The sequence below is a fragment of the Armigeres subalbatus genome, chromosome 1 (assembly GCF_024139115.2).
Source record: "Armigeres subalbatus isolate Guangzhou_Male chromosome 1, GZ_Asu_2, whole genome shotgun sequence".
Lineage (NCBI taxonomy): Eukaryota > Metazoa > Arthropoda > Insecta > Diptera > Culicidae > Armigeres > Armigeres subalbatus.
This window is the reverse complement of record NC_085139.1, coordinates 186,305,801-186,313,830: the sequence shown is the minus strand read 5'-3', so window position 1 is coordinate 186,313,830 and position 8,030 is coordinate 186,305,801. Positions and strand designations below refer to the sequence as shown.

Sequence of the window (8,030 nt, the reverse complement as noted above, 5' to 3'; positions counted from 1 at the left end):
CCCGACCCATGTCTGAAAATTGTTGCATTCGTAAACCCTTAATCGACCATAACCCGACATACTCGAAAATAAGTTTTGTCCAAAAAATTCAAACTAGATATTTTCTAGTTGATTTTAAATTGATGTAAGCCCAAACAATGAACTAGCCTCACAATCAACAAAACTGAATAAAATAATATTCAATATTTTTGCCTTTCTCGTATACTAAGTATACGTAAAGGCTATATGTTCACTCCAAAAACAAACTTTTTATAGAAGGCTCGGAGACCCATAGTGTTATATACCAATCGACTCAGCTCGACGAATTGAGGTGATGTCTGTGTGTGTGTGCGTGTGTGTGTGTGTGTGTGTATGTGTGTGTGTATGTGCGCACCAAAAGAGCAAAAAGTCTCGCTCACTTTTTTTGTACTTCCCCTTGACCGATTTCTTCGCAACAGGTTGCATTTGACGCAGTATTCTGCCCCATTGTTTCCTATTGAAAATTGGCCGGATCGGACTATGGGCTTGGGAGTTATGGCCAAAATACTTTTCCTCATAAAACAACGCGTAAAAAAGTCTCGCTCACTTTTTTTGTACTTTCCCTTGACCGATTTCTTCGCAACAGGTTGCATTTGACGCAGTATTCTGCCCCATTGTTTCCTATTGAAAATTGGCCGGATCGGACTATGGGCTTGGGAGTTATGGCCAAAATACTTTTTCTCATAAAAAAGCGCGTAAAAAAGTTTAGCTCATTTTTAATGCACTTACCCTAAACGGATTCCCTCACAACAGGCTGCATTCGACGCAGTATTCTGCCCCATTATTTCCTATTGAAAATTGGATGGATCGGACAATGGGCTAGGTAATTATGTCCAAAATACTTTTTCTCAGAAAAAAGCGCGTAAAAAAATCTAGCTCACTTTTAATGCATTTTCCCTGAACCGATTTCCTCGCAACAGGTTGCATTCGACGCAGAATCTTGTCTCATTATTTCCCATTGAATATTGGCCCGATCAGACGATTGGCGCAGAAGTAATGCCCAAAATACTATTTTTTTACCGCACGAGAAAGGCATCATCACCGCTAGGTGGATTAATCTGGGTTTTTTTTCTGAAACCCGTACCGACCCGGATCCGACATTTTTTTATCTTACAAATTCGTACCCAACGCGAACTGAACTGATTGTGCTGATTTTTCAAACCCGAAAAAGTTCGGGGAGGGTTTCAAAACGTGGGAGTGATTTTAGCACAATGCGTATTGACAAATATCCGTGCATTTTAATACCAAATTTTCAAAACGACTTATCTGCTTTTGAAAACAAAGATTCAATCGTTGATTTGCCAAATCTGTTTTTTTTCGTAATTTTCGCTGGAACATGTAAAACAAATATAGTAACCAAATGTTTTTATCCCTATTTGCAGAGGACAATATTGGGCTCAATTTTATTTGCATCAAATATGGTGAGGTATTTTTTGTAATCTTTTCCAACTGCAATTGCGATTTACTGAAGAAATTCTTGAACGAATTTCTGGAGAAACTTTTGATAGATTTTCTGGAGCAATTATTGGGAGAATTTCCGAAGAAATTTCTGGGGAATTTTCAAATAATTTTCAGGCGGAATTTTCAGATGAAAATTCTGAAAAATTTCTAGAGGCATTGCTGCTAGAATTTTCAGAGGGATTTCTGGCGAAATGTCTGGAGAATTTTTGGAGGTATTTTTGTTGTAACTCTCAGTTGATTCCTGAGAGATTTCGTGCTAGAATTGTTGTTTCATTTCTAGAGAAATTTCTGATTAAGTTTCTGGACAATGTTTGGGGGAATCGCCAAATAACTTCCGGAGGAATTCTTGAAAAAAATAGAGGAATTCTGGTGGAATTTCCGTAGAATGCCAGAGTTACTGGGAGATTTTCTGGGGTAGCTTTCCAGTGGTATTTATATGCAAATTCCTTGGAAGTTCCCGAAGGAATTGCAGGCGGAATTCCTAGGGAACCTCTTGAGGCATTTCTAGAGAAAATTTATTCCAAAAAAATATCTAAAAGGATTTCTCTAAAAAAAAATCAGAAGCATTTTTCTTTGAATTATCGGTGAAATCTGGAGAAAATCCTGAAGGATATCTGAAGAAATTTCTAGATCAGATTTTGGAGTAAATTTCAGAGTTATTTACGGAGAATTGCTGTTATTGATAACGAAATGCTTGGAGGAAGTCCAGAAATAAGGAATTGATAAATTAGAAAAGCAATTAGTAAGTTAGTTATCGTATTAGCCAGTTTAATAAATTATTGAATTGACGAATTAAGGAATTGGGGATGTAATTACCAAATTAACGAAACCATAATTTACAAATAAACGATTGGAAAAAAGTGTAACAAATGAATTAACCAGTAAGTGAATAAAAAATGATTCGACTACGTGACAAATACAGGAATTGAGAAATCTCCATAACTGATAAAAGATTTCAAAACTTTTCAATCTCCAGGAGAGTTCAGGTTACCAAGGTGTTTAATCATAATGCTCATACTTTACAAGGAATATCAAATGAATCAATTGATGGGAGCAAAGCTCATCAATGCAGATAACATAAATTATTTTAACGTTTTAGAAACCTTTTTGTTGCAATTATCTATTTGTTAAAAAATACATTTTGTTTCGTTTCTTTCGCTGGAAACCTAAATAACAGTTAATTATCGATTACACCAAATGAACCTTTCAAGTGTGGAACAACATACTATGGAATTCCCAATAACAATTCCAATCATCCATTGAACACATCGTAAGTTTCATCAAAAACATAACCAAACATTTACTTCTATACACCAATATTTGAAAGATGGTTTGCAATATTTCCATGCACCACGTGCATCTTTGTCTCGGTCATAACACGTGAACCACCACAGTACTAGACATTCCGCGCGCGAACGCAGTGAGGTTACATTCGTGATTTTGTGAACTGTTAATTCCACACCATTTGATGTGTTGAAAATGAAATTGCAGCGAATTAAAACGGGATAGAAAGTTGAGGTCAAAGACAGAGTGGTCGAGTACATTGCAAAAATTCCACACATATTTATTGGAAAAAATCCAATCATTCAAGTTCAATCAAAGTTAATTGGCTATATTCCGGAAATGCAACCACCCGACTTGGATATTAATTTACAATGTTGTGAAAACTCATATGTGAATATGTACATTATGTGGAAGATATTGATTTGAAAAATGTATTGAAGGTAACCACTTTGCCTTCGAAGGGACTCGAACCCACGACCCTAATTTAACTCATGATGTTTATTAGTGCACACATAACCACTCTCCACGCAAAGTACAAATAGAATCTATAATCAAATAAAATGTATGTGGGGTCTCTAATATGCAGTTATTGATTTTATGTGTGGATCTTCTTCTTCTTATTGGCATTACATCCCCACACTGGGACAGAGCCGCTTCGCAGCTTAGTGTTCTTTGAGCACTTCCACAGTTATTAACTGTGAGGTTTCTAAGCCAGGTTACCATTTTTGCATGCGTATATCATGAGGCTAACACGATGCTACTTATATGCCCAGGGAAGTCGAGACAATTTCCAATCCGGAAATTGCCTAGACCGGCACCGGGAATCGAACCCAGCCACCATCAGCATGGTCTTGCTTTATAGCCGCGCGTCTCTTATGTGTGGATACATATTGCATATATTTATGTCCTTAAAGTGCAAAAATTTACGTGTGCGACAAATATATGCAATATGAAGAATTTTCTCAGTGTATTTTTAAAGATAGGGGAAATGTTCCGATCTCAATCTCACTGTACATATATTCATCTCATCGCTAAACAAAGAAATACGGCACCAAATTCGTCGCTTCTTTTTGTCAACATGCGTGCTTACTGCTGAAAAAAATCACAAAAATAAAAATCAAACCAAATTCCTTTCCATTGCTTTGTTTTTGATGGGATGGAAATAGGAGCTATGAGATGAAGTGGCGAACCGTTCCCCTATGTGTTGGTTAAACAAAACAATGTACTTTACTGCGTATTTTATCGTAAAATAAAAAAAGAAAGAGTGTTCTATTTGTAAGTTTTTAAAAGTCATGATAGAAGCAATATTATACTAAAATGTTCTACATATATACAATTTATTATCAATAAAAAGCAATGAACGAAAACTACGAAAAAAAGAAACGCGATTGGCAATCGTTCGGAGATGACGAGACAATCTTTGTGATGTAACTCGTTTTAATTTCAAATGAATTTCGGTACCTCCCAAACGTCAAAATTGTCGTTACGTTCATTTTGTGCAGAACCCAATTATAACACTCATTGCAAACATATGAAAGAGTGTAGGCATTTTTATCACTAAAACGTGAACATTAAAACCATGTATTATCCGAAATTACTAAAATATCCATCTAACGGAACATAATTATTGCCGATTTCACCAATTTGAAGAGTTATGTGTAGATTGTGATTTGCCCGCTTCTTTTTCTCACACTCACTCTCATTTCGGGTTGATCGATTTTTGTTACTGAAATTTACCCAATTATAACCCATTACTCGTTAGTCACATGTAAGCGTGTACACTAAATCGATTCCCGCCATGATTTGACGTCTATTTGTTTTCAGATTGAGCACTCACACACAAATATTATACACGGAAAATCAAACTTTTTTGAGTGTATTGAGTGTGAGAAAAAGATGACTATGAGAAAAAAAATCTCGCAAAACTCTTATAAAGTGCAAAAAGCGCTATACAATTTATTTTAATTAAGCAACGGTGCTAATTGTTCAGTGTGTGGTTCGTTTTTAGCGTGTATGCAAAATAATCTCTCGCACGAGCCGTCGCATACACAACAAACTGCTCGAAATGTTGGTATAATTATATTCACCACTTACTGCTTTTTCGTGCGTGGTGAATTCAGTCGTGCTTTGAGTGTTTCGCATCATTTAGTACTGGCAATATGTATTATGTTCTAATACTTATGAAGACAGCATTTCATAACCTACACTCGTTAATGCTATCCGAAACGTCCCTCACTGTTGTGCTTTCAAAATTGCTTGAATATGCTATCGTAGCGAGGAGGGTTGTTCAAAGGAATGCGAGCAAGCTTCAAACTTAGGGTGATGGGTATGAAGGAGCAGTTGCTCGCACATGCGCCGATAAGAATAATTTTACCATAATAGATCTTACATGTAGTTGATAAACTACATTTGGCTCTCACCACCAACGAATCGGCCGTGTGGCCTAATGGAGAAGGCGTCGGACTTCGGATCCGAAGATTGCAGGTTCGAGTCCTGTCACGGTCGAATAATTTTTTAATCGTTTACAATTAGTAGAATACTGGAACGCTAGTGGTGTTTGCTTGCAAGTAATTAGTACAAATAATACTAATAGAATATATGATTCAAGAGGCTAAACTTCTTAAAAAATGATTAGTGGATGAGTTATGAACATAAGATAACAACACGGAACATGGAGACAAAATATGCTTTTTCAAAATTCAGAACAACGTTTAATTAAAAGCGATTTAATGAGTGTATGTAGATGAATCATTTGTTTGAGAAACTGCATAAGTCCATTTTACACTATTTCGAGAAAACAACAAAAAACTGTTTTTGAACAAATTTGCATCGAATCTTTCGATTTCTTCGATGCAGATCAATAGTTTTTGACAAAACTCAACACCCTGGGGCACTTTCAGTGCAAAAAATGTAAGCAGTACTCCACAATTGCACTTCAAAGTACGTGGACATATGTAGTTTCTCAAACAAACGAAAAAAATGTCATACATTCCAGAACAAAATTTTTTTTTTGTATTTTTTGCCAGAATACGTATTTTTGAACTAGGATTCGGAATATATAAAAGTCTCATTTTGGCCAAAAAATGTTACATATGCAGTTTCTCAAATAAACGGTTCAGATAATAAGTGTGAGTAGATAATAAGCTTTCGATAAGCTGTAAAATAAAGACAAACACTTAGTCTTATTTTTTTATTTGCCTTTCACGTGCAACATACCTAATTGTACCGAAAGGCTATCATTTCACTCCAAAAACTCTACTCACTACAAAAAGCTTTTGGTCATATATTAATCCTTGGCAAATTTTCACTCAAGAAGTTGCATTCGACAGAAAGCCTAGTGATCACCTTTGAATTTGATAACGATCGGCCATTGCGTTTTAATGTTTTGAAGAAAATAGTGTATTCAACTATACAATGTTGCTGTTCTGGCTTAATGCGAGAAAGGCAGAATCACTACTAGGTGAATTAAGTTCCTTACTTTGAAGTTTTTAAAAAGGTTTTTAAAACAATCTTCAAATAATTCAAAAAAGATTGGATGTGAATCGATGGAGGATTCGCATCATTTTCTACAAAAAAGAATACTGTGGTAACTCTCAAAATAATTCCGAATAAATTACTTCCTTGTTCCTTTCTTAGATATAGGCATATTGTTGTTTGATGCGTATAGACTTTTTTTTGCTTTATCTTTTCGGAGTTGAAAAATAGACAAATCTAAACCTATAAAGAAAGATGCCTTGCTCCTCTGAAGCCAACACCATTAAGTTTTAAAATTCGGAAACACAATCTTGAAACATACAATATGTGAGATAAAGGACTAATTTTAGTAAATATGTTGTTTGGTGATGGCGAACATTTTGCACACTCGCATAAACACGGATCAACTACTTAAGCTTTGTCGAGGACTGATGATAGCTGATCAATGTTTCTAAAGTGATATGATAGCATATTGGGTACAATGTTGTAAATACCACTAGAAAGACAAAACTCAACAATGATTTATGAAACATTGTCAGTGTTGTGAAATTGAGGCATGTTTTATTCCTTCAAAAATGCGATGAATGACATGCCAGAAACAGATGTTATGATCGCGATCGGACATGCGCAAGATTGAATTTGACTCTCGATGGAACTCAGTGGAATGCACACGTGCAATACATATCTCAGAAAGTGTATATAGATGCAAATGGAGATTGCAGATTTACCTATGCCGAATTCCCCACCGTCCAGGTGGTCCCTTGAGGAGCTCTGATGCGAACAGACAGATCTTTTCATCTGACTTTATTTAGTACCATTTGTTCAGGAGGGTTCGACCGAGGTGACTCGCAATTGCAGTGAATCACCAAACGCCAGACGAATCATTCACCAGTCTAATGTATATTAAATAGTTCTTCGGAGTTATACATTTTAAAATAGCTACTATAAATCCAATTTGTAAATATTTATAATGTATCATGTTTTAAGCTAATTTGTTTTTGATAAATTTTTGTTTGTATCCTAGAACCAATTCCAATAAAAATCTGAATTAGGCTTAGGAAAAACTTGTGCCCAAATGTCCTGAAACCTTAAAGTATACTATCGATTGAAACAATCAGAGAAACACACATAGAATTGAATTTATAATGATAGGTCTCGGTATTCAAGTTTATGATCACTCGTCAAGAAACAATTTAAATGCTTCATTTTACGATTTTATACAGCATTCTTCAAAGCCGTTCATATCTGCCAAGAATATAAAGAAGCCCCCGGAGTATGCTGGCATGACTCCATATTCACGTACGAGAAAAAATTTAACTTTGTCCGGACCGATGTACCGGTTAGGCATGGGTTCCCAACCCTGGGAGGTCGTAGATTGATCAATTGTTAATCCATCACCCCACCAGTAATTATTAGATTTTTTAACAATTCTGTATAAGAACATACCAAAACCTAAAAACTTTTCAATCCAAATCCAAATCCAAATCCAATCCAAATCCAATCCAAATCCAATCCAAATCCAATCCAAATCCAATCCAAATCCAATCCAAATCCAATCCAAATCCAATCCAAATCCAATCCAAATCCAATCCAAACCAATCCAAATCCAATCCAAATCCAATCCAAACCAATCCAAACCAATCCAAACCAATCCAAACCAACCAAACCAATCCAAACCAATCCAACCAATCCAAACCAATCCAAACCAATCCAAACCAATCCAAACCAATCCAAACCAATCCAAACCAATCCAACCAATCCAAACCAACCAAACCAATCCAAACCAATCCAAA

At 35.7% G+C, this 8,030-nt stretch overlaps 1 non-coding gene across 1 annotated transcript; it reads left to right on the top strand.

Moving 5' to 3' along the window:
* The first annotated feature begins 5,195 nt into the window (after positions 1-5,195).
* On the top strand, positions 5,196-5,268 carry Trnar-ucg (transfer RNA arginine (anticodon UCG)). Its single transcript has one exon. It is a non-coding gene; the product is annotated as a tRNA-Arg (tRNA).
* The last annotated feature ends 2,762 nt before the right edge of the window (positions 5,269-8,030 follow it).